Genomic DNA, 19,653 nt, shown 5'->3' on the forward strand with positions numbered 1-19,653 from the left:
GGATCGACGGGGTTGAGGGAACATGTAGGACAAGCTCTGGGAAAGCAAACTGCTGGATTTCTAGAACAGCACTGGCTGATAGAGGTAAAATCTGCGACAAGTATGGGATTTTTATTTTTTCCAAAGTCCCATTTAAAAAATGAATTTTGATTCAATAATACTGATTTTCTTTAACTCATTATAACCAAAGTTCTGTCATACAACAGATAATAAATCTATACTTATTAATAATTATTAATTATTAAAACATTAATAATTTAACTCTTTTCATGTGAAGTCTTTGAAATCTGGTGCATATTTTACACTGACATCACATCTCGTGTTGACCAGTCACACTGATGGTTACCGTGTTAGCCGGCATGGTTGCAGAGTACAATGGAAAAGGAAAATCTACAAGGGGATGGAGAGAGAATGTCCAGTGGTTCCTTAGTGAGAAGATTACTCTTGCTTAAAATGGGTTGACAGTTGCAAATAAACAGGGTCCTAGGTGGCAAGGAATTTTACTAAATATGCACTTGAAGTTTTGTGCCTGTGTGGAGACACTGGCATAAAAAGTCCAAGGACTGATCAGAGTCCCAGTCTGAGATAGTTTTACTTACATTCCATCCGTGTTTCTATTCCCAGGAAAGAAAATGCCTTATTGTGCTTCCAGAAGAGAGAATTACTAAAGTGTTCATTCTGTTTCACCCAGAATCATTTTTCATCATTTTTGTTTTGTTTCATTTTCGAGTGGGGCATAAATCCGGTGCAAACTAAATAAATTACTGACCCTGTGGAAACTGATCTTTTAAAAGCTCTCCCTGTCAAAAAACCTGCAGGGCATGTTTTCTGGTGGGTGCCTGGGAAGGTGAGAGAGAAGGGGAGAGGTTTTTTTACATCTCGTATAAGATATATAGTTATAGACTGTTGGTGAGTGGACAGGCCAATACATAACTTGGCTTTCATCTTTCCTCCCATCAGGACTTGACTTGCACTAAAAAGTCTTATCATGCTTCTCCTGAAACATATTCATTACTGTGTGAATTCTAAGGACTGACAGGTTGAAAATTTGGCATGTACGTGTTGTTGTATATATGCTTATGGGGCTTTTATTCAAACTGTTGCGATTGATTTATAGACTCAATCTGTGGTCCCCAAACCCCAGACCTACTGAAACAGAAATTCTAGGGATGGAACCTTCCACTTTTTGAGCTTCACAACTTCCTGGGTGATTCTTACGAGTGAGTCCAGACTGGTCACTGGGTCAGCCTTTGGGAACAATTGCTGAATACCTTATAGGGAGTTCTGTGAATCTTAATGTAAACAATTTCTCCTTTGTTGTTGTTTTTTTAGTGTTAAACATCTCATAAGCTATGGTTCTCATTCATTTCATTTATTTGGGCTGCTTTGTTAGTGGTGGAAGTGGAAGGGCGACTCAAGGCAGAGAGATGTTCCTTGCAGAGCTCCTTCTGTGGCTTGTGAGAGAGATATGGAAATATATTATCTCCCGCCAGCAGTGACATATTTTGTCCTACTGAGTGGGGTTGCATGAGTAAAAAGCAGTGCCAGAAGGTGGGAGAGGAGTGGGGGTTGGTTGTCACGAGGGAAGGTAAATGGTTCTGATGGGTAAAAATGATTTAAAGTCACAGGGCCACCACGAACTTTATTAAAAAGAGAAATCTGAGGATGGTCTAGGGTAAGCGGCTGCTTTGTGGGGAACCCAGCAGAGCGCAAGGAGCCAAGGACTGGGGAGCAACCACAGATTCCTCCTACGGGGGGGGCTGGGGGCGGGTAGCAGGGGAAGCAGTGAACTTTAAAATGAACACTTAATTTAGAAGTTGGAGAGGGGACGTTGAGCATCTGTTGGGGCCAACGGAACAGCAGGGTGGAAACAAGAAACGAAGAATGTTTTTCCCAAATCGATCCTTTTTTTTTGAAAAAAGAAATGAGTCCTTCTCAAATAAGGAGAGAACAGCGGGGGAAAAGGGTGGAGTATAGAGTGGAGGCAGTAGCACCTATAGGATTAAAAGAATTAACAGAGCAGCTGGGAGGGTTATATCCATATGTTAATGATTTTTTAGTGGTAGAAAATAGTAAGATTTCATTTGGGGTTAGACCATGGTTATGCTTGATTTCTCACCACGGATAGAAATTCAGGCTTAGACCATTGTCATATTTTGAACAGAATGTATCTGAAGGAAAGCAAGCAGGGAGTAGAACCACATTTTTATTTTTAATGGGACTTTGTCATGTAGCTAAAATCAACCAAGGGCAATGTATAATGGTATCAAACAGAGTATGCACAAATACATTGTGAGTGTAATTTAAGTTGCATCATCATATTAGGGTTTCTCCAGGATTTCTTTTTTATTTAACTGAATTGTCTTTTTGTAGTTACTGAGCCAAAGTAAGAAAGTACTGTGTGGTGTACACACTGCAACTCTGTAGTGATCATGTCATTCTTTTCAGTGCAGTCATCATTAAAGACTTAATTTATTAACATAAAACAAAGATAGTGCAAAGATGGGTTATATATTCAGAAATGATAGAGATAACAGTGAACTCTGCACTGACTGGCACATTATGGACAGCGGTGAATACCTGTTAAATGAACAAATGTGTGCTTTAAAATGCCATTTGCTCCCACGTAAGTGCTTGAATACAAGTTAAATTCATCACTGCCTATGAATTCATGGCAAACTTTGAAAGGCATCACATTTGTACAGTGTTTTAACTAAAAAGACTAATATAATCTACATGTGACTCTAAAACTAAGAGAAAATGATCCCATTTTGCGCCTTGTTACAGAATGCTGCATTTCTGCATTCTTCAAGTATGTGACCTGGAGAAAAGGGGGCTTGGGGATAACAGGCTCTATGACTCGATGAAGATGCTGCATTATATCATTTCTAGGATTTGTACTTTGACAATGTTCTTCCTCTCTTTGGTATAGCGAGGGTTAGGTCCGAACTCCGGAAAATTCCGAAGGGTCTGCAGTAGAAAGCCTTGCCCGCTGCCCTCACTCGCATTTGGTGGTTGCCTTCTTACTGGAAGGAAACCCACGCCCTGGGCTGGGTTGGTTGCCTTCTTCTCCAGAGGGAGCGCTCCATGCATGTCCGCCTTGAATTATTTCTCCGTGGGGCTACGGAAGAGGAGGAGGTAAAGTGAGGGGAGCCTGAAAACTTGTCACTCTGAGGCTCGGGGGGAGGGGGGGGAATCAGTCCCAAAAACCTTGTGCAGAGTAATTTTGCTACCCTAGACCAACATTACTTCTTAAATTGTATTAATATAAGGAAAATCCTTTCTTTAAGGGAAAATCCAGTCAGTTCTCTATACAGAAGAGAACAAAATTCTATTAGGTTAAATCAACTGTAACTCACTTTGTAATCTTGAAATGCTGTATATGATTTTATTTATTTATTTATTTGTATTTGTAAATGGGATTCTATTTTAAATCCCTCCTTGGGCACAGATGCTATTTTTATGACTCATATTGTAGAATGGTTATAAAGTAGTTGATCTTGTTTTAATCTGTGTTTTATCGTAATTTCTAAAATGACGATGTAGGATTTAGTGTTTGTGTAAGGATAACTAACTAAATAGGCTTGGAAGAGTCTCCCTTAGCTAATAAAGAAAGGTGAGTTCTGTTTAGAAGTTTCTCTCTTCCTTTATCTGTTTAGCTGCAAAGCCCTGTCCTTCTGTAACACTAGCTCAGCCAGAGGATGAGAAGGAAAAGGGCAAAAGCATTTTTCAAGCCTGTCAATGGAGTTTCCAGTCATTTTTTCTTAAGCTGAAAGGTAAATAATTCTTAAATGGCTTTCTTATCTCTGTCATGGGAAAGTGAATTACTTCTAACATGAGCATCAACATGAAGACTGTTTCCTCTGTTCGTCCCCCTCTTGTATCCCCTCCCCATTTCCCATCCAGGGTTTTCTATCAACTGCTTTAAATTTTTGAGCAATTTCATTAATCTACTTATTTGGCCAATGCCCTTCACAGATTCCCCTAAAATAAGACATTTTTCCCCAAGCCATAGCTTGGATTTCAACTTCGGGTTATTATAATTTACTATTGTCTGTAATGTAAGAATAAAAATAATCTGGTTAGATTATTCTGATTTAAAGCCAAATTAAATACTTTTCCAAGTATTGTTTATGCAGTTATAACTTTTCTTGAGTAATCTTCTATTTTAAGTTCAAGTATTGGGAGGGGAGGAGGAGAATTTGCAACCAATACCATGTCTATTTTCAGTTCCAGTGTCTATTCAAAGGCTGAGATCCACGAAGTAAAGCACAAGTTCTAAATGTTTGTTGCTGTTTATTTTGCTTAATTATTTTATTTGAGCTCTAAGCAATCTGCCACCAGTGAAAACAGTTATCTTAGCAAGAGTGTTTGCTCCACAGCTGCCTCTCTAAAGAACAGGTGCCTGTCTTAAAGAGGTGGGACATTCCCTAAAAGCCATGCACCATGGAGGAAACACTTTAGGATACTTACTTGGGTTCTTCCTATAGCGTGAGAAAACCTGAAAGTTTTGAGAAAGAGGCTGCTTGAAAAGAGAAAGCTCAAACTGTGAGCTGAACCCTAGAACCTCAGGCCATGCCCATGGGAAAGCTGCTTTTGAGTTGAGCATATAGTGGGAATAAAGCCTAATGAAACCAAAATTGTTGGGATTCAAGCACAGCTGAAAACTACAGTCACCATGGATATTCCAGAGATTGTTTTTACTCTTTGTGAAGCAAGAAAAAAAAAAACACGCTTCTTTAGACAAATATAAATTCAAGACTAATAATGTAATATCACTAACTGTGGAACCTTGACCAAAAATTGATAAAAACATAAATTAAAGTAGTCCTGGAAAATCGATTAATTCTCAGCATATTCTTGTTGAGATGGCTAAAATAGCCTGTATTGCTTTTACATTGCAGTCAGGGTACAGCTGAGATTTAGTTTTGACATAATGAAGAAGTTTTCAGGATGATAAATAGAGCTGAATAGTCTCTGGATGCAACTCTGCATACTCTGTGCCAAGTTCCTGCAGAATAAATTTTTCCCATTTGGGGGTTATTGAATAATATTTTCTCCAGTGAAGCTTTTGTGAGTACCTAGTATGTTACATAGTTCCCTTTTATAGTAAAAACAATCCAAAATTAAACTCAATATCATCAGGGTTTGGTAATCAAAATCTATTTGAGACTTTCTTTCTTCGATATATGGTAAACTTCTCACTATTAGTTCTAATTCAGTACTGCTAAATATTCAAAGAAGAAAATGGGCTTTAGAATGGAAGTTACCCCTATAGTGTTGACTTTTTAAATGCTGAAAAATGACAAGTACATTTAATGAAAAAAAAGGATAAATTATTTTTTAGATGTTCTTGTATTTTTTTTTGCATAGGCAGGCACCGGAAATCGAACCCAGGTCTCTGGCATGGCAGGAGAGAGCTCTGCCACTGAGCCACCATCACACAGCCCTAGATAGTCTTCTAAAGTGAGAACTGGTTAGAATTTATATTTACCCATTTTCATTCAGAAAGGAGAAGCTAACATAGGTGATCCCTCAGTGGATGGGCTGTCAGTAAGAAAGGGGGGATGCAATTAATACAAGTCAACTCAGAGAGACAACAGATAATTCAGGACAATGCACTCAGTAAGATGGGGGGAGGAGGGTGGGGGGGCCGGGGCGGCCGGGGAGGCAGCACTCTAGTGCTACCGTGTTGACCCTCTGCTGTGTGTCTCTGTCCACCTGCTCTGGGGCTTGATGCTTTGGCTGGAAATGTAGGGTGTTCCCTGAAACCATCCTGAAGGTTTCATCCAATTTGATATTCTGTTTCCAAAGTAATACATTCATTATTTAAAAATAAAGTATTTTTACTACCATAACTAGCAGTTCTACTTCCCTATTCCTTCCCTATTCCTAGTTAGCATATCTATTTCTTGCTACATATTGAAAACTTGTAACAATTATACTAGTTAGATAATTTTATTTATTTTAGTAATAAAACTAGGAAACATTAAATAGAAAGAGGAAGGAAGAAGGAAAGAAAGAAAGAAATGATGAAATTTATTCTCAGATTGAACAATTGGAAAATAAGTATTATTTTATATTTTGATTTCCCAGAGTGTGAGAAAACTGTCCTTGCCCAGACGCTTGCCAAGTTCTGAGAGAACATTTCAGAGTGTTTTGGGGTAGCGCAGGGAGATCGCCAGGGCTGTGTATGCGGGTGTTCCAGCTTTCACACTGCAGCAGGGGAGTCAGAGAAAAGAGGGAAGGATTCCCAAGCTAAACATAACTCTCAGGAAATGAGCCAGAACACCTGTGAGAGGTCAGGGGTCAAAAAATACAAACCCAGGGCTTGATATTTTTATCTTGTTGCAGAAAAGAAAATGGTCATAGATAGTAGATGGAAGAAAATGTGGAATTTATAGAGAAGTTAGGAACTAAGGATTCCTTCCGCCCATCGAAAACTCTCTTCTCCCATCATTCTTTGACGTTTCAGAATTGATACGGAAACTTTCTGGGGGTCTCTTATGGCTTAAGCCTCAGGCTGAGAAGTCAATGATCTCTTTCTTTTATTTCCCAGAAGTTCCCTCTGGGAACCTTCTGAGCTGGATTCTCTGACTAGTGCTCACAAACTCTGGCAGGTGGGGCCAGCGTGGTGCAGCAGCCAGGGGTGGGGAGATATCACAGCCCTGGATCGCGGGGACCTCACTTCTATGGGGAGAGAAGAGGTTTGCAAATGTTACTTCATGGGACCTCCTAGGGAAAGACAGGGTGTTTCTTTCCATCCCATTTCCCAGTTCTGAAGTTCTCTGAAATTTGCCTGAGTTTTGCCAGGTGTCAAATTATAAGCCTCCTTGTCAACCACAAATGACTAATGAGTGGCCTAATGACTATGCAAAGTTTGAAACTGACATTCACGTTTTCACTTACTAGCTGTATTGTGTTTTCATCAATTGTAAAAAAAAAAAAGCAAGAAAGAAAAAGATCCTGAAAAAGCCAATGAAAACAGAGCGTTAGAGGCTTAATTGCCATGTTCACTTGCAGTTGTTGACCCTGTAGGTGCTCAAGGACAAACAAAATGGGAACGCGGCTGGCACATCTTCAGGCCGCATGACGCCAGGGTTCCTCTCCTGGGGAGAGGTAAGTGATGTCAGCGCCGCGGGCAGAGCAGGATTTGACCCCTATACTGCTTCATAGACAAGCAGCTGTTTTCCTCTTTTTACCATTCCCTGAAGGAAGCAGGGAGGCCAAAATATCCTGATACTTCTTTTTATCCCCCTAGAAAAGTACATTTAAAACTTTAATGAATGTTGACCACTTGGCCCACTGCTCATTTACAGTTATGCAGTAATTCTCAGAAAGCCACCACGTGACTTTCTTTTCTTTACGTTTCGTGAAATAGAAGCAAGGTCTCGGCAAGTTTTCTTCCTATTTGCGCCTGGCCCCCTATGTGTGCCTTGAGAGCTCATAAAAACAAATCTGCCTCTGGGGCCGGGCAGCCAGTAATGGGATCTGGAGCGTCTCTTGGCAGGGTCACCTGTTTAAATAGAGACTCCTGCAGCGCTGCCTGGAAGGTGTTTCCATCTGAGTGTCGCTCGGTGTCTTTTAGGAAATGAGCTTCCAGTGTTGGTCCCGTTTGCCAAAGGAGTTTTCATATTACAGATGTCCATTGCAGTTGATGATAAGAAATGCTGGAAACCAAAACTTGGGCACATCCAGACCCAGCCCTAAAATAAAGCACATGTTAAACTTTAAATATGAAAAATTTCCTCTAAAATAAAAACAGAAGCATATTCCTCAAACAGTGGTAAATGTGAAAAGATGCCATGAAAATGTGAGGGCTTTAAAATCATTCTGTAGAAAGATGCCAAGAGTCATTTGCAGAAATGGAATATCCCTTTGCACCGACAGTGAGCTACCTTGGCGAGCCCAGCTTACAAGCTTCCTCCAAATTACATGAACAGAAAACAGGCCAAATATTCGTGGCAATTGTGGCTCTCGGTTGTTCTTCCCATCTAATTTGGAATTTTCTGTATGGGGCACACTTCCAGTGCCAACCTCCCGATCACTCCTACCCCTGTACCCCTCTAATCCAGCCCAATTCCTTCCTCGTTCAGATGCCAGCAGAACTCACTCAATGAGTAGCCCTTGTGTGCCCACCTCTGTACCAGCAGCAGGCCACGTGTGGGGTTGCCCAGCTTCCACCTATCACTCATCCACGGGGTTGGCACAGCCCTTGCTAGCTGCAGATCTCTCCAGGGTGCCAACAGCCACCTTTCTACTGGCCTCTCCCAGTAGGTGGGAGAGCCAACAAGTGTTCTCTGGCATTTTCATTTCAGTATTTCGGTGATAGTGTCCCCCTACCCCCCCCACTACTAGAATGGGCAGTCTCCAAAATCCCCCGGCTCTCCAGCCAAGCTGTGTCTGAGCAGCCAGCCTTAAAGCTTGAAATCAAGATCAGGACTGGCCTGACTGCTTTGGAATCAAAGAATGAAGGGAGGGTAGAAACAATATACAGAAAGACAAGCTCAAGAGAGGGAGAGCAAACAGAGCCGGCAGTTCCTGGTTAGGGTCATAAAGCTCCCACTTCCTTTACGGACCAACAATAAACAGAGTCAGTCACCAATCAGTAAACATTCCTCGACACACGAGTGGGGATTTGTGTTCAAAGACCCCAGATTGGATGCCGACGTCCCCGCCTTCCTTTCCCTTCCCCCAACTTAATGAGAAGAGGAGAGAAACCCTCCTTTGTAAGGTTAACCAGGGTTTCTCAGCCTCGGCACTGCTAACGTTTTGGACCAGATCATTCTTCGTTGTACAGGTCTGTCCTAAGTACTGCAAACTGTTTAGCAGCATCTATGGCCTCTACTCACTGGGTGCCAGTAGCACCCCCCCGGCACCCCCAATGTGACAACAAAAAAATGTGTCCGGACATTGCCAAATGCCAAAATCAAACCTTCCCACCCATTGAAAACCATGGAGTTAAGTAAGAGAACTAATCTTGGTCTTAACTATGATAAGCATAAATATTGATATGTAACAAATGTCACAAACACCAGTGAGGCTCAGAACATATCATAACTCAGAAGACAATAGTAACATCTTCAGGAAGCTGCTCCGCCGATGGGCTAGACCAAACCTGAGCTGCGTCAGTATCACTTGGAAGACTGCTTAAAACACATATTGCTGGGCCCCACCCCAGATTTGCTGCTTCAGTCAGTCTGGGATGGGGGACAAATAATTAGCATTTCTGTCATGCTCATGCTGCTCATGGGCCTGGGACCACCCTTTCATCCTATCAAAGGGAAAAATAGGACTGCAACTACACAATGAAGGTGAAGAAGAGTTTCCCTGTAATGTAGGAGATCCCCGAGGGCATCTCTTAGTACTACCATGCCCTGTGATTAAAGTCCATGGAAATGTGCCACAACTCAATCCAGGGAGGACTACCAATGGCCCAGAAACTTCAGGGATGAAGGTTCCTTCCCCTCCTGCAGGGAAGGAACCATGACCGGCTGAAGTGCTTGCTGAGCATAAAGGGAACACGGAATGGATAGTGGAAGAAAGTAGTAATAAGTATGAACTACAACCACACGACAAGTTATAGAAATGAGAACTGTAATGGTGTGACTATTTCTTCCTTGCTTTATTATGAGTATGCTTGTATTTGTACATAAAGCAGATATCCTTGTTTTCTTCTCTATCTAATTCCCTTATTATATGACACAAGTTGTACTGTTCATGTCATAGTATTTAAGTTATAGAATATCTAGTTTAAGAGTGAATGTTGCCCAAGAGCTTGCACCCTATTCTGGGGAGATTTAGTGTGCTTCCAGTTGTATGCAGGACAGTTGAGTATTGTTAGGTGAACTATATGTCTGTTATTATGTTCTATTTAGAGATTAAGTATGGTTTAAGGTGATGGGCATAGCTGCCAAGTTAACAAGGGGTGGACAATTATGGTTGAGTTCATGTGCCAACTCAACTGGGTGATGGTGTCCAGTTGTCTGGTCAATCAAGTACTGGCCTAACCATTACTATAAGGATGGCTGATTAATAAACCAGAAGGCTGATTATTAACTCTTCAGAACATTGATTGCATCCATGGCTGATTACATCTGCAGTTTGCCAAGGAGAGTGTCTTCCACAATTAGGTGACATTTAATCTAATAAGTTAAAGGAGAAGCCAGAAAAGGGAGTCTCTCTCTCTCTCTCTACTTCAGCCAGCCAGCCTCTCCTGGAGGTTTTCTTGAAGACCTTCATCAGAGCTGTCAGCTAGTGATCTGCCCTATGGAATTTGCACTCATGTATGCCCACAGTTGCATGAAACACTTTTATAAAATCTTATATTTACAGATGTCTCCTGTTGGTTCTGTTTCCCTAGAGAACCCTGACTGATACAGCTTGGTTTCTGGATTGGTACTTAACCTACCAATGGTAGCTATGGATGAGGAAGGTATAATATTTTGTAGCTTCACCCTCCCATCTTTAATTTTTTGTGTCCACATCTTCCTCTTCATTGCCCCCATCTGGTGTCATTTGGCTTCTTCTTGCTAGGAAAAACCCAACACCAGTTGGCCTCCCCCTTTGACTTATTTTCCTTAGGAGATGCTCCAAACTCTTCTAAACTACTTGGCTCCACTAAAACTTTCTATTTGAATATTTGTTCCTCAGGTCAGCTTTCTATATCTGAATTAACCCATGCCTAAAATTTAGGAGGTCCTGATGGGTTAACCAGTTCTTGAGTGCTTGTTAGTCCACAGATGTCACAAGACAAGCAGCCAAGTACTGGTATACCAAGGGATGGCTTGCCCAGTGGGGAAGAACATTTTTTATCACTGACCTTGTTTACAATTACCAAGGCATGGGGATAATACAAAGAAGACTAACTTATAGTTGTTTTATTATTTTTAAAAAATTATGTGTAATGTACCCCTTTACTGCCTGTACGTGGGGCAAATTGTTGTTTCCAAGGATGTCAAAATGCCTCCCTTATCTCATGCCCTGGAAAAGTACAAAAAACAGCAATTGCTTTCCTACACTGCAGGTTTCTTAGCAGGTGCTTGACTGAGCTCTATGAGCATCCATGGTTCTCCTTTGTTAATGAGATTAATTCCAGGTTTCTTAGCATAACATATAACGTCTTTCACATAGGACCCCCAACCTACCTTTTCCAGAATCCAAAATATCTGCTGACTTCTATATACATACATTCTATCTACAGCAGACCACCATTTATTATTTCCCAAATACAACCTGTAAATATTACCTGGTAGTGATAATAGTAACAAAAATATCTTATCAAGGATTTACTATGTGCTATATATTGTTCTTTACCATGTTGTGTATTTTAATCTTTCCAATAAGCCCATGAAGGAAGCACTATTACTCTCTTTTTACAAATGAGGAACCTGAAACTTGGGGAGGTTAAGAAATGAGTAAATGAGAGAGCCAGGATTCAAACCCAGCATTCTGACTTTGTAACCTGGAGAGTAAACTGCTATACACACTGTTTGTGTTTGAAATGATAACTCTCAATCAGCTTCTCCTTCTGGGGAAATTCTCGTATCCTTCAAGACCCAACATAAATATAACTACTTCTGTAAATTCTTCTCTACATCTGCAGGTGGAATTACCCATCCCTTTCTCTGACACTGCATAAAACAGTGTGTGTATATATCCATGATGTATATAAAATATATGTTTCACCTCATAATATATTTAGGTTTTTATGACTTCCTCTGATAAAATGTAAGAGCGTGTCACATTTATACTTGTACTTCTAGTGCCTAACCTAGTATCCAGCATCTGATAGATATTATATATAAGTGCTGCAAGAGGAATGTATGAATGAATGAACAAATGTGTGAATGACAGAATAATATATCCCAATTTTAAATGTTGCTTTAAATGAATACAGGGCACATCAGTGTACCAGTGGTCAACTTGAGTTGAAAGAAGCACTTAAACATATACTTCTAGTTTCTGGAGTTTAAGAGATTTTCACCCTACGTACTTTGGTATAAAAAGGGGGGAGGGGAGAGAAAGACTCTATGGACTGTGCTCTCCAGTCCAAGTGGAAAAAAGCACGAGATGCATAATGCAACAGTGTTTGTTGGAGGGTCTCCGAGGACATCTCACGCCTCTGAATAAATAGGGTGTTAGCTGATGCAAGTCCCAGGACTCAGATCGTTAAAAAGCTGTGGCATTTGTTGCTGGTCCAGCAGAACCAAGAGAAGCCAAGCTGGAGCAATCACAGCTGTTGAAGCATGTATCCCGTAGAGTCTACCATTTAGTAGAGTAAGTGCGTGTTTGCATGTCCACATGAGCAGAGGGCTGTCAGGAGGTGGCGATCTAGGAGATGGCAGCGGGGCCAGCTTGGGAGTTGGATGCTGAGGGTGTGGGCTAAACCCAGGAGTCCTGGAAGGTGAGGGACTCGAGCTGGCCCTGGGGCTGTGTTGCATCTTAGGAAATGATTTCTAGAAGTAAGAAATGAATTTATACTCAGATATAAAGAAAATAGGGTGTCTTTAGCAACACCATTAGTCACAGAGGGCAGAGTGTTTTAAGAGCTTGATAAATTGAAGTAGTACGGTGTTATGTTGAAAAGCATTCAGACAATCCGCTGTAATATTCTTATTTGAGTATGACAGTCACTCAGGCAGCTTCTCAGATTTTGCAACGTTAGGGTTGTCCTTGGGAGACTTTAATAGGATGGCCATGCCAAAACACTTATCTGGAATATGTGATTCATATCTTACCATTACAGTCTTCAAATGAACAATGTAATTATGCTATTTCCCCTTGAACAATTGTTTTGATTTTTCTGCCAAATTCCTTAGCAATATTCTGTTTTAATTTGGCTACTGAGACAATTTATAGTATAAGTACTTTGCAGCATGATAAGAATGCCATAATTTATTATCGGAGATATTACATTGTAACAGATTTACAGTTTTCCTATTTCAGTGCATGGAAACAACTTGATCCCATTTATGTTTATGAGTCATTTTATTAAAATTTCATATATTTTGTCTCCATGTAAATTTTAAGAATGTTTTCTGTATGGATTTAAAAAATATGTATTTAAAGCTGGATATGGCCCACTGTTTGTCTAGGAAACATTAGTGACAATTTTGTTGTCAAAAATATTTTGGGGGGCGGTGCGGTGCATGGATGGTTCGGTGGTAGAATTCTTGCCTGCCATACAGGAGACCTAGGTTCAATTCCTGACCCATGCACTCCATCCCCCCCAAAAATTCAACAAATGGTGCTGCAATAATGGGATAGTCACATGGAAAAAGAGTGAAATGTGACCCCCACCGTACAGCATACACACACACACACACACACACACACACACACACAAGCCAACAGGAGAAGGTACACTTTAATTTTTCTAAGTTTTTGTGAAGGGCATTTGCTATATATAAATTTTTGACACTCTGAATGAGTCTCAGTTACATAATGCTAGGAATTATAATTGTACTTTTAGCTACATAATGCCCAGGAATTGCATTGACATTTTAATATGCTGTCACTTTAAGATACAACATGAAGTGTGAACAAGGCACAGGGCACTTTAAGCAGGTGTGTCTAATTGTTAGTTTTGTTTTTTTTTCCCCCTAAATAGCAACACTATAGCTAAGAAACTATATAGTTCACTGGAAGTGTGTTTAGATGCTAGAGCATGTTGCTGGCTGGTGGAAACAGTTCCACCGTGTAGTTGCTGCTGTGGCTGCTTGTTGTACATGTGCAGGTGGTGTGAAGTTCAGGCTCTGCCTTTTTCTTGTTAGGTCCCTGCATTAGAGGAAAGCATATATAGCATGCTCATTTGGATCAGCAATGAGAGTGTTTCCAAAACTTTTTGGCTTTGAATTAAAGTCTGCAACTGCAAAAATAATTATAAGTTTGGAAAGGGGTAGATCTGTTTTATCATTTTAAAAAACTATGTAACAGTGTTTTCATCAACTCTTCCAAATGCTTAACGTGCTTGGTATCCTTCCAGAGTGCCATGTTCATTATTTAGGAATAAGGGAAACTTCCTTAAAGTAGCTTATCTGCCCCAGGAAGAGACTTTGTTTTCAGATGTGGTCATCAAAAACTTGTCAACCCTTCCAATATGAAAAATTTTAAATGGCTATAGCCCAAACACCCCTAAAGAGAGGGATTGAATGATCAAAAGTGATGGTGGAGTTAAACAGAGAAGATAGGATTTAACAAATGAATATGAATGCTGAATCATTAAGTTGATATCTCTTTTAGTCTCCAATATTTTAGAGCAGCTAAAATAGAAGTAAAAACCTATAATTGTGGAATTGTAACCCATGTCAAACTCTGAAATCTGTTCTACAACTAATTGTGGTGCTGTGTTTTGAAATTTATAGTTTTTTTTAATGTTATTTTTCACCAAAAAAAGGGAAAAAAGTCTAATGTAATGATAAAAATAATTTAAACCCTCTAGCCTCCTATATTCTGGAGCAGCTAGAAGGAAAACTATGAGAGGATCGTATGGTAGCCCATGACAAACTCTGGATACTGTCCTGTAACCACTTTGGAAACTATTGCTTTTTTATTTCTTTGCTTTATCTATATGTTATACTATACAATAAAAACAGTTAAAAAAAAAAACAACCCTCAAACTTGTCAAAGAAGTGATCAGGCCAATCTCAACCTTATCCCAATCTAACAGGTGTCCCTGTTCCTTACAGTGACACAGGTTAGAGTACTCCAAGGTGACTTCCCTTTCTGGGTTCTTAAATTCTTGCTGCCTGATTATAGAAACTCATAGGTATCAAGTTGTCAGCCAGGCTCTAGTTAAGGTAAAGGAATTCTGATCTATTTGCTCAGAATTGTCTCCAGCTGTGCAGGTTTCCGTCCTTAGTTGAACAGAAGCTGATCAAACTCCCCCTAATTGCTTGCCTTTTTTCCCTTCAACCGCTGAAATGAGGTGAGACTGGGCCCTAACAAATCATGTGACATAGCCAGCTCCCAGGTTATCTTGCATGCTTTGTTTTGTGTCTAGGAAAGACTACATTTAATAAATTATTAACGACTCCAGCATTTATTAGTTTGTTCATAAGAATATTTTCCTTTAAACTGAGATACCATCAAGTTCTTAAAAATCTTAAATTGTATCTCTTATTGAAAGAGGACTGAGGAAATTGAATTTCAGTCAATTTTCCAAGGAGGTTATAAGGTACCTGGTGAGCATCATTTTTGAGGGATTGAAAGAAAAGGCGGTCAGATCTTAGGTCTGATTAAGTAGCTTTCTAGAATTATAAATCTTTTCCTAACAGAGATGGTGAGTAGGAGCTTCCCCCTTCTTGTCCTGCTTTTTATAGCTGGCAAGCTAAAGGATGGAAAGAATTTTAGTTCTAGAGCAAGACAGGTCTAGGTTTGAATCCTGGCTCCATGACTTACTAACAATGTGACTTGACCTAACGTCTGATCCCCAGTTTTCTAACCTGTACTATGAAGGCCATTTTGGCCACCTCATGGAATGGTTGTATATGATTCTATGAGAGCATGTAAAATACTGTACAATTTCCCATACGGTGTCTTTGGTAGTAGATATTACCTCTCTGCAAATACGAATTGGTGTGAGTGGAAGTATGCATGAATACCCTGTTTGCTTTCTGAGCCAGGGAATCAGGGTGTTGTCTGTTTAGATAAGTTCAGGCTCTTCTCCGATTATTCGGACTTGGCTCCCCCTTGTTCTGGGGATAAAGCCCACACTCCTCAGCCCTGCCTACAGGGTTGTCAGGGCCCTGTGTGAATTCCCTCCTCCTCCTCTCCCATCAGCCTCCCCCTTGAATGCTGTGCTCCAAACACAACGTGTTTCTCTCCGCTTTAGTCGCACTGGTTCCTCTGCCTGGAACTCCTTTTTTTTTTTTTTCCCCTCCACTTCCCACCTTCCCCTTCCCCTGGCTAAATCCTCATCTTTTGAGTCTTCATTTACACATTTCTCCCCCCCAGCCCCCGTCATATGTTATGGTCAGGTCCCACCTGCTATCATGTGCCCCCCCCAACTTTCCCTTATCATAGCACTTCACACACAAAGTGTTGCCAATTACCTCTTCATTTATCTGTGCGCACCCTAGACTGAAAGATTTGGGATTACAGGAACTGCACGGCACTCACTTGATCCCCAGAGACAGGCACGTAGCAGAAGAATAATAAAGGTTTGAATTAATGTATAGATTAAATAACCAATGAATTCATAAGTAGCTAAAGTGTATCAAATATATTCCATTTCTAAAAAAAAAATGAATGGCTATCTCTGAAAAATTAACTGGGCAAGATAACCAGATCCTAGTGAACCTATTACAGTTCTGGCATTCGTTTTAGCAAGAAATAAGCTCTGAGCAACCAATTTTTATGATCCATCAGAGACATAGATAGACTGTCCCAAATATTAGCACAGCCCAAAGCTTTAGAAATGTTATTTCTACCTCATTTCACTTTGTACATCCTATTTTACTTACAGTTACTAGTTGAGTGTTCTGTGCATGGTAGGAAATCCAGAAATTCTTATTTCATTGAGTTCATATGAAAAGAACTAAGTTGTTACTTCTCTTTTTAGCATAGTATTGATAAAATAATTTATGTCTACTGGAGTTAGCTTGTTTTTAGTTACTCTCAGGCTAGTAATGGTAGTTTTTGCATATTATAGTACATAAACATATACGCCCTTTTCCTTAATATCACACTGTCATTTCTCAAATGTGCAGTTCACTCCCTGCTGTCCAAAGCCCATGCTTTAGAAATAAAGCACTTATTGTACCCATATTTCACAAAATTATTCCCCAAAGTCCTCCACACATTAAATGAAAGGGGAATAAATACAAATGGGAAGAGAGGGACAAAGAGAATAAGAGGAGAGTCATCTAGGACTGAAATTCCCAGATTTTATCTTTAAAAATGTATTCAAATTTTGCATTATGCTTCACAGTATATCAATTTTTATATTTATCCCACATATTAGAATGAATCATAGACTCCAAAATTACTTGCTGTAATTATTTTGTGACTGTGCAAGCCCTCTGCAACCCAGTAGGAAAAGCACAGATGAGGGGAATATCCTGGGGGAATTGACTACATATCGTCTGGCTCTGAATTAACGGTAAAAAAAAAAAAGATACTAAATTGATATTTTATCAGGTAACAGAAATGACCGCCCAAGTCTCCAGATTTTTAGATGATAAAACAAAGTGGATTTTAGCACATGAAATTCTGAACAGCCTGATTCAATTCAATTCAATTCCACAATTGTTTCTTGATCTCTTAGTACGTGAAAAAGAAATTAGGTTCCACCTGGAATCGCCATGCCCTGATGAACTATTAGGAAAACCAGTGCCAAAATAAGGAATGAAATTCCAAATATACAACTGATTATCTCAGGTGCATGGCTAGTACTGATTCTATTCACAGATATCTTTTGTAAGAAAGAGAACTCTGTTGACCCTTTGGGAATAATATTGACTTCACTGCATTTCCACCAAAAGTAGATGAGACGGTTTGGGGCCAAGTTCTGTTTGGGGAAATTGCATTCCGCAAACCTAAATGCTGCAAAGAGTTCCGTGGAGATTCTGCATCTTCCCTCTCGTTGTGTCCCTGTTGCAGAGTGCTGCTGACAGCTGTTGGACAGCTGAGGCAATTCACCTCCAAAGTTGCATAATTTGGAAAGTGCTTTGGGATCCATTCGGTTGAAAGGTTGTTAATTATGATGATTTATGACACTGGAAACAAATCTGGAGCTTGACAGTATGGAGAATATACTTAATGTATAATTCTTGTACTTGTCCCTTTAGAAAGTCCCTCAGTACAAGAAAAAAATTTTCTTTCAATCTTATTGTTCATTATGAATAAAGTTCACAGTTGAGTAAAGCAGAATATCATTGACCTTTTCAGGAAAGGTGATACCTTAAAAAGGAGAACATCCAGAGGTTGAGGGATAATATTTAGCAGCACCATATGATTAGCTCAATTTATGGTGTTTTTCTCCACCTACTCTTCCAGGCTAGGCACCCTAACTCTTCCCTCTCCTCCATGGCACACCTCCCATTAGTCACCGTTCCCTTTTAGGTCGACCTTGGAAATGTCTTTCAACTCTGTCTTCCCTGTCCACCCCACTGGCCTTGCCTCGGTTCAGGCCTTATCACCTCTTCCATTGGACTTGCTCTCTACTGTCAGTCCGCATTCAAATCTAAACTTCTCACTGCTTCCAGAGTTATCTTCCTGGAACAAACCAAAAACCTGAGCATGTCACGCTAGGAAACGTCCTATAAGAAATGTCCAAGCTCCTTTGCAAGGCCACAGACAGGCTCCAGTCTTTCCACCCCACCCCCGCTCTGTGCTACCGCCAGTGACCTTCTCACCTTCTCCTCAAACATGCCATGCCCTTCTCAAATTCTGTGAGCCTTTGAACATATAAATCCACCTCCTGGAGGGACCTCCCTCACCTTCTCTGCCTGGCAAACACCTACTCATCTTTCAGCACTCCTCAAATGTCACCTCCTCTGCAAACTCTCTGCCCGGTTCTCCCAGGCAGAATAAGCTCCTTGTGGCATTGATCACAGTGTGTGGCATTCTGTTTTCATGTCTGTCTCCCCTACTAATGTTAGTCTTCAGAGGCAACCATCATGCCTTGTTCACTTCGGTCTCCTCAGCAAAGTAGGTACTACTCAATGTTTTTAAAGGTACACTTTGGTAAACGAACCAATAAATTTTAGGGCCAGTGACTTACGCATCAGCCTGGTTTGGAGTTGCAGGCATTGCAAAATGTATGAATCTACTGATGGCTGAGTATTTTAATGGAATTGTCAGATACATCTGAAAAAAAATTAATTCTAAAAGTCTGTTTATTCGTCCATTCATTCATGAATCTATTCATTCACTACCTGACATTATGGAATACAGATCTAAATTCCTTTACCAAAACTTTGGGGAACAGATGTTCCAGAATTCCGAAATGTTTATAAAAGTAACGTGGAACATTTGCTGTCATGTATATTGTGAAACACTCCGATAGAGCCTATGACGGTACCCCATAATCAAACATAGTAATTCTATGGTTAAATGTGAAAATGCTCACACTGAATGGAATAAAGACTACAGATAGCACGACTTCTTTTCAGATTAGCTTTTGTCACCAAATGAGTTTGCTGCAAACTTTGGAAAATCATAGTTTTTTTTAGAACTGTGGATTTGGGAATTGTGGAAAGGGATTAGAGTCTGTATATGTATTTGCCGATTTGTTTATTGTTCCTCTCTCTCACTAGAATGTGCATTCTCACTAGAATGTAAACTTAATGGGGCCACAAAATTTTGTCTGTTCACTGCTGCATCCCCAGTACTAGAATTATGTCTGGTATATAATATCTATTTTTTGTTCAGTGACTGAATGAATGGATGGATGGATGCACCAATTAATTAAAAGTCTGGCTTAATGTAGAGATATTGCAACAGAGAATATTATGGGTTTCGAAGCGTTATTTTTTTTTCTGCAGGCTAAATTCTTATGGGGCAGGGATGCTTGTTTTAATTATATCTTGCTCTGATAACTTTAAATAGAGTTAAGTCTCTATATAAGGAATCATAAAATATTTTAACAGCTAGAAAGTAATAGTTTGAAAAAAAAATTTTTTTTTGAGAAAATTAAAGTTCCTTTAA

At 40.0% G+C, this 19,653-nt stretch overlaps 1 protein-coding gene and 1 long non-coding RNA gene across 2 annotated transcripts in view; one reads left to right on the top strand and one right to left on the bottom strand.

The window, feature by feature from the left end:
* SLC25A21 (solute carrier family 25 member 21) overlaps window positions 1-19,653 on the top strand; it is a 462,293-nt gene that overhangs the window by 279,372 nt on the left and 163,268 nt on the right. The gene's annotated exons all lie outside the window — the stretch shown is intronic.
* The window catches only part of LOC143655630 (uncharacterized), a 71,121-nt gene continuing 57,364 nt past the window's right edge, over window positions 5,897-19,653 (bottom strand). Inside the window, exon 3 of the long non-coding RNA XR_013162193.1 lies at window positions 5,897-7,706. This is a non-coding gene — a long non-coding RNA (uncharacterized LOC143655630). The remainder of the gene's footprint in view (window positions 7,707-19,653) is intronic.

Source organism: Tamandua tetradactyla, chromosome 14 (assembly GCF_023851605.1).
Source record: "Tamandua tetradactyla isolate mTamTet1 chromosome 14, mTamTet1.pri, whole genome shotgun sequence".
Lineage (NCBI taxonomy): Eukaryota > Metazoa > Chordata > Mammalia > Pilosa > Myrmecophagidae > Tamandua > Tamandua tetradactyla.